This window comes from Pteropus alecto, unplaced genomic scaffold (assembly GCF_000325575.1).
Source record: "Pteropus alecto unplaced genomic scaffold, ASM32557v1 scaffold1027, whole genome shotgun sequence".
Classification (NCBI taxonomy): domain Eukaryota; kingdom Metazoa; phylum Chordata; class Mammalia; order Chiroptera; family Pteropodidae; genus Pteropus; species Pteropus alecto.
In genome coordinates this window covers 19,631-26,740 of record NW_006440128.1, presented here as the reverse complement: position 1 = coordinate 26,740, position 7,110 = coordinate 19,631, and the positions used below count along the sequence as shown (strand labels likewise).

The 7,110-nt window shown below is 39.7% G+C and overlaps 2 long non-coding RNA genes across 2 annotated transcripts in view; both read left to right on the top strand.

Annotated features, from left to right (window-relative positions):
• LOC112484014 overlaps positions 1-2,655 on the top strand; it is a 16,856-nt gene extending 14,201 nt beyond the window's left edge. The window contains exon 3 of the long non-coding RNA XR_003047855.1: positions 669-2,655. This is a non-coding gene — a long non-coding RNA (uncharacterized LOC112484014). The remainder of the gene's footprint in view (positions 1-668) is intronic.
• A 9-nt stretch (positions 2,656-2,664) lies between these two features.
• On the top strand, positions 2,665-6,161 carry LOC112484015. Its single transcript, XR_003047856.1, has 3 exons — positions 2,665-3,580; positions 4,342-4,418; positions 5,765-6,161. It is a non-coding gene; the product is annotated as an uncharacterized LOC112484015 (long non-coding RNA).
• Positions 6,162-7,110: the final 949 nt, after the last annotated feature.

The following is a 7,110-nucleotide window of genomic DNA, read 5'->3' as shown; positions in this document are numbered from 1 at the left end:
TATTTGCATTTTAATAGATGTCTTCTAAGTCATTCAGCCTTCACAATCCAAAGGAATGGATGGCTAATAATGAAATCACAGGTACTGGGACAAGTTGGTGGGAAAGCAATTTCTCTCCACCTCCTCCCCCAAGCCTTTCAATTCTCATTCAAATGACGGCACAGTCTGCCAACTCTTTCCAGTAGGCAACCTGCTGTGCTCATTTCAATTGTTGGGAGTCCTTATCCCTTAAGCTTGCCTCAGAGTCACCTGGAGGGTTTGTTAAAAACAGATTTCTGGATCTGTCTCCAGAGTGTCTGATTGGGGCAGTCTGGGGATGGAGCCCGAGAATTTGCATTTCTAAACCGTTCTCAGATGATGCAGTTGCTGGTGTTCCTGTGACCTTACTGAGAACCATGGTATAGTAGTTAGGAGTAGAAACTCTACAGGCCAACTGCCTGGGTTAGAATCCTCATCTTGATACCAACTGCTTTCACAACCTTAGCTAGTTACTTAACCATTGTGCCTCAGATTCCTCGTTGATGAAAATGGAGATTATAATGGGACCTGCTTCATTGGATTGTTCTGAGGTAATGGAACGGTGCCTCATCTGTAGTAGTAAACTAAGTAAGTGTTTATTATCATTACCCCAAGCTCATAAGAACTGAACTGCTATTTTTCTTCCTTAGACTGCAGACACTTCGGGCAGATGCACTCCTAGAAGCATCCCTGCCATGCCTGGCCGCTGAGTTTGCCACTATCCTGGTTCCCCCGGATGTTGACTGCTCCTCTGGAGAAGTTTGGCTTAACTAACATTGAGTATTCTTTCTATCCTACCCTGCAGAGAGCTTTCGGAAAGTTTTCCAAGAGAATACCCATCATCGTATTTACAAAGCAGTCCAAAGTATTTGAATAACATACAGCCCTATAAACTCCACAGGCAAAGTCTTAGTTTTGGGGGAAGATAGACTGCTTAGTTGAAATAGACACATGTGGACTTCCTTGTTTGAGGACAGATGCACTTATGACAGGATGTAAACATTCAGTGTCTATACACACACACACATACATATATATATTTCCCTTTTTCCATTAGAACAGATCGTTTGGCCCATTGTCCAGCAAAGGGCAACCTTCCCCAGAATGAAAGAAACATCTCATCTCTTCTCTCCAGGAAGCAGAGATAGGCAAGATAAGCCCCTTCCCTGACCTCCAGGGAAGATAAGCCTGTTCTCTGTTGCCACCAATTCAGGCTTCAGTTTTAATATCTCATTGAGGCTCTTTCTGGTGGGTTCTGAAGTGCTATTACTGGTGTTAGTAAGAGAGATGCATGTCTGCTGGGGACAGTGGCAAGCCAGAAAGGACATAACTGGTTTTAAGGGGGCAGGCACCACCCAGAAGCAATGGATATTTGACAACTATATTTTGGGCATGTGTCGCTGGATTTTAAGACTTAAAAAAGCCAAAAACTCAGGTTTTTACAGGAAATCTCCTGATTTTTAAATGTTGTCAACCAACTGAAATCTTTAAAAAATTATCATATGAGCTGAACAAGTATGTCCACAGTACCTATTTGCTGCCAGTATATAACCTCTGGGTTATTGTGACAGAAAAGACATGAGGGCTTTTAGCATGGATGGTAAATGAGTCAGCAGCAGGCAAGCAGGCAGAAGAGGCTGGATAGGTGAGGAAAAGAAGAGAGCAGAAGCCACAAATATAATCCTTATGTGGAGGGTGCATACTGCTCTAGAAGGACTGGGTAAGTGGGCTCTAAAAAGGAGCACTGTGAGAGACACCAATTGCACTCAGGAGTTGTATTGGATCAGAATCCTTGCAGGCTAGCCATCCAGTCTTCAATGGGTGGGAATAAGAACAACTAAGTGTCCATTCACTGGACACTCACACTGTGTCAGGCATTGTTCTGCAAAAATTCACATATATTACTTAATTTAATCATCAGAATATCCCTGGGAGGTTGATATTGTTATTATCCTCATTTAACCTTCATCACAAGCCTGCCCCAGTTGACTTCACAGAGCAGGAGTTTTGTGAATGCACTGTTGTGGGCAGAATGCCTGCTTCACAGCTACCATGGGTTTCATGTAGCAACCGCACCCCAACTCTAAGAAACCTAAGACTCATAGCCTGGTGTCATGGAAGAGCTCCTGAACCTGTTCTTTGGGAGTCAATGAACTGGATATGTTAGCATGCCAAAGTTGAGACAGTGGGAAGTAACTACACTGTTATAGTTTTATAGCCTATTGCCTTGGAAATCAATAGCAGAGCTCTGAAGGAGAGAGTTACAGGACAGGTCTGTTTTAATGGGAAGAATGGCATGGGCTTTCTATGCCCTAGAAAGTTATTTCATGCAGGACTTTGCAGGGAGAGATTTGGGGTAACTGGAGAGCAGCATGAAGATACTGGGAACCCAGAGCAGAAAGGAGTGAAAAGGAAACCTAGAAGGAGGCAAAAAGAAAGTTGATCTGCTACATGACTTTTCTGAGGGCCAGTCTTGTCTGGGAGCTATTGGCCTGAGTAGGAAAAAGCCACAGAAGGAAATGGGGTTAGGAAGTTTAATCAGTCCAAATGTCGGAATAGAGCTTCTGGTTTCTGAACATTTTTCCATTTACTTACGTAACCCCAGCCACAGAAGTGGGGGGCAGGGGAGGGGGTGGAGGTGGGAGTAGACTATGAATCCACCCTAAGGTCTTGGTTTATCATTATCTAAATATATATTTACCAAAGGCTTACAAAACAGGGCTTTTTAAAGTTCTGACTGATGTCCTCTACTATTTTCTTAAGGAAATGAGATTGTTGCTTCATCGAATGATGGGTTATTTATTGATGGTAAAAAGTAGCCAGCAGGACAATTTCCCCATATTGCTTAGTAACTTTTACACACACTCATAAGTCATATTTATATACTGGTTTAGGACTAGAGGTTACTAAATAACAGGAAATTCTGAAAATACTTTAGTATATATAAGATATCAAAGCTTTTAAATTAGAGACAGTTTCATATCTACTTTATAATGTCAAAGCTGAAGTGGTGGATTTTCCTCTCTCAACTACTGAATATGAATACTTTGGACCCACTAGTTAGTTGTCATTTGATAACATTTATCAAGTGCTTACTGTTGCCATCATTATTCCTAATAACAATAGCTACCATTTATTGAGCACTTACTATCTGCCAGACATTGGCTAAGAAGATTATATCATTTAACCCTAATAACCACCCTACCCAGTTAGTGTAGCTAACTCCATTTTACAGATGAGATATCTAAGAGTTAGAGGATTTAAATAACTTGCCCAGGGCCAGAATACAAGCCCAAATCTCTCTGCCTTCAAATCCTGCATCCTGAACCATAATAACAACCACAATACCATCAGAGACAATGACTGACTTTTATTGAATACTTACCACTTGCCAAACATAGCATTATGTGTTGCATATGCATCATCTCATTTAATCCTCAGAATGCCTCTGTGAACTCAGTGTTGTTGTTGTTGTTGTTGTTGTTGTTGTTGTTGTTATCCTTATTTTACCTATGATGGAAATGAGGCTCCAAATGGTAATCTGCCCAGAGTCACACAGCTGGTAAGTGAAAGAACTGTAAGTTAAAATAGGTCCATCTGATGCCAGAGGCCAACTCAAAGGTCACTTTTTCTAGGAAGCTTTCTGTAAACCCTCTAAAATGTTTTAGGTGTCCATGTGCCATGTTTACATTGCCTTGCTTCCCCTATCATAACACACTATTGACATTATTATTATTATTACTAGTAGTACCATTTTTCAGTGTTTTGTGCAAACACTATTCATACATTATCTCTAGTCCTCACAATGGTATACACAAAAGGCATTATTAGCCTTATTATCTGGGGAACAGGTTCAAAGAAGTTAAGTAACTCATCCAACATCATGCAGCTAGTAGAAATGGAGCTGGGCTTCAAATCCAAGTCTGTTGGTTTCCATTGAGTCTAAGCCTATACTTTTTCCCACCAAAGAATGCTGCCTTCCTTCATTTTGTATTGAAATTATGTTTACATATTTATATGATCCAATAGACCAGAGTCGGCATACTTTTTAGGTAAAGGACTAGATCATAAATATTTTAGGCTTTGTGGGCCATACAATTTCTGCTGCAACTATTCAACTCTCCTGGTTGTATCATGAAAGCAGTCATAGACAATACATAAAACAATGATTCTGGCTGTGTTCTCATAAATCTTTATTTATCTATACTGAAGTTTAAATTTCATGTAATTTTCATGTGCCATGCTATATATATATATATATATATTTTTTTTTAATTTTATTTTCAACCATTTAAAAATGTAACAACCAGTTCTTGGTCACAGGCCATAAAGAAACAGGCAGCAGGCCAGACTTGACTAGTGGGCTCCTGCAATAAACTGATAACGCCTCGAGGATAGAGGTGAGTCTTCTTCATTGCTTTTTTCAGAATTTCACCCAGTGCCCAGAGTTGAGACCCAGTAAATACTTGCTGTGAGGCAGTATAGAATAATGTTGGTTGAGAGGCAGACTTTGGCTAGAGCATAGACTATAGGGACAGTTTGCTATGGTTCAAATCCCAGCTTTGTCACTGTCTAACTTTATGATGTTAGGCAAGTCACTGTGAACTTACTCTCAGTTTCCTCATATAAAAATGGATATAATAATAGTACCTCCCCCACAGGTTGTTATAAGGACTTTGTAGGTTAATAAAGCATTTACAGCAGTGTCTAGCATCATCATCATCATCATCATCATCATCATTAACACGAAATAAGACAACCCCATTTCTGTCTTTAAGAAACTTGCAGTCTTACTAGCCAGTTAACCAAATACAATAAAAGGAAAGTGAACCATCTTTTGTAAACCAAGATGTTGACAATTCACTTAAATGCAAAATCTTGTTTCTGAAAACGTCCTGTCTCCTGTTTTTGACCTGCACTCCTTGGTGAATGTAAGTACTCTGTAGAAGCCTTCCAACAGAAATCTACAGGAGATGAGGTTCGTTTGTCCTGCATAGTGGTTTGTTTTGTTTTTGAATTTAATATATTTAGGCACAGCAAGCACACTCCACCTCCCTGTAGGTACTATTGCTCTCTACTGTTTTATTAGCACCACGCTCTAACCAACTGAGCTAACTGGCCACTCTGTTTTCTACTGTTTTAAACTCTCAACTTTTCTGCTTAGCCACTGAAGGCCTTTGAGTTCAAAACTTCTTCCCTAGTACCTCTTATCTGGAGCCTTCATTAGGGACCAGTTGCCCTGGAGGCATTCTTGATTCTTCTTCTATCTGTAAACATCAGCCTAAAGGTCTGCCCACCCTTGGCACAGGCCTCCTATTTCATTCTCTTCTGTTACTATTCGTAAGCTCATGTACTCTGGCCATGCTGAACTTCACACAGTTCCTCAAACAAATCATTTTCTCTCTCACTTCCCATCATTAGCACCTGCTATTCCCTCTGCTTGGAACATTCTTAACCTCACTTCACCTTTACCTTCAGGTCTTTAGTATAGATGTTACTTCATCCAGGAACCCTTTCTTGACACCTTAAGTAAATATCAAAAGCTCCTCCTCTGAACTTAGTGCCCTACATTTCAGTGGCAGAGAATGGTTACTTTCTCACTAACTCCATTTCCTTACTGGGTGACGAGGAAGATTACATTTCCTAGCCTCTCTTGCCATTAGAATGGCTTCTAGTAATTTCCAAATCTGGCCATAAATCATGCTATGTGATACTCCAAGGGTTGTCTTTGCTTATTGACCTGCAGAAACCAGAGGATTCATTGGCAGACTCTGAGGATGGTGAAGCCATATGACATAAAGAGCATGGATCTTGAAACACTACTTAAAGGACAGCTGGCCAGGAGAAGTACTTGACCTACATTTGCCTGTGAACGACAAACTTTTATTGCATTGAATCACTGAGATGTGAGGATTGTTTGTTATAGCAGCTAGAATTAATTACCTTGACTAATGTATCTTCGTTATGTCATAGTACCTAATAGTCCTGATTATAATTGTCTTTTTACTTGGCTTCACTAGTGGCTAGAATGTCTGCTTCGCCAGGGCAGGAGATTTTGTCTGTTTTGTTCTGTATAGTATCTCCAGCATCTAGAATACATGGCACTTGTTAATTACTCAATAAATATTTGCTGAATAAATAAATCAATGAGCATTTTATTCCTCTCAAACCCACCATGAAAGAGTGGAAGGAGCCATACCAGGCCATGAAGACCATGTCACTCAATGCTGCCTGAGGGAGTAACTGTCCTGGAAACTGCCAAACTACCACATGATTCATTCCAGATCACAGCTCTGGAACTGGCCATATGAGGCTAATCTCACCATGCCTTACATCTCTGTTAACCTCAGCCATTGCCAGTCTATCCCTATCACCCACCAAAACCTCTCCCTAAGGTCACTTAAGATTTCTATATCACCAAATTCAATAGTATCCTTTTTAATAGGATAAAAAGGATACTATTAATAGTATTTAATAGTATCCACATTAACCGATGGAGAATAATATTTTGGAGAATAATATTATTATTATAAGAATAATATTATTCACTGTTGGAGAATAATATTTTGTGACAGCGAATACTACTATTTAATAGTATCCACATTAACCGATCTTCTAATAGTGTTCAACAGAGTTTGGTATTTTCTCTCCAACAGTATTCTTTCTCAGCTTCTGTGTCACTATACATTAAAAAAAAAATTCTCCTGTATCTTTGACTACTCCCTTTAAGTCTGTTTTGAAAGCTCCTCTTTTTCTCTAAATTAAATTTAAATTTTGGAGTGCCTCGGCACTAGTTCCTGGAGTTTCTTCTCTATCTGAACCCTCTCCTTAAGTGATATCCTCAATTCCCATTGCATTAAATATCATCTCTATGTTGACTTCTTCTGTATTTATACTCCCAACCCAAAACTCTTCTCCAAATGTTAGACTCACATGACCAACTGCTTAGAGATCTCCATGAAAATCTCAGAGGCATCTTAAACTTAAGCTGTCCAAAATAGAACTCTTTATTAATGCCCTCCTCCCTATCCCTTCAATATAACTGTGTCTTTCCCTGTCTTTTCCATCTCATCATAAAGAACTACCATCTAC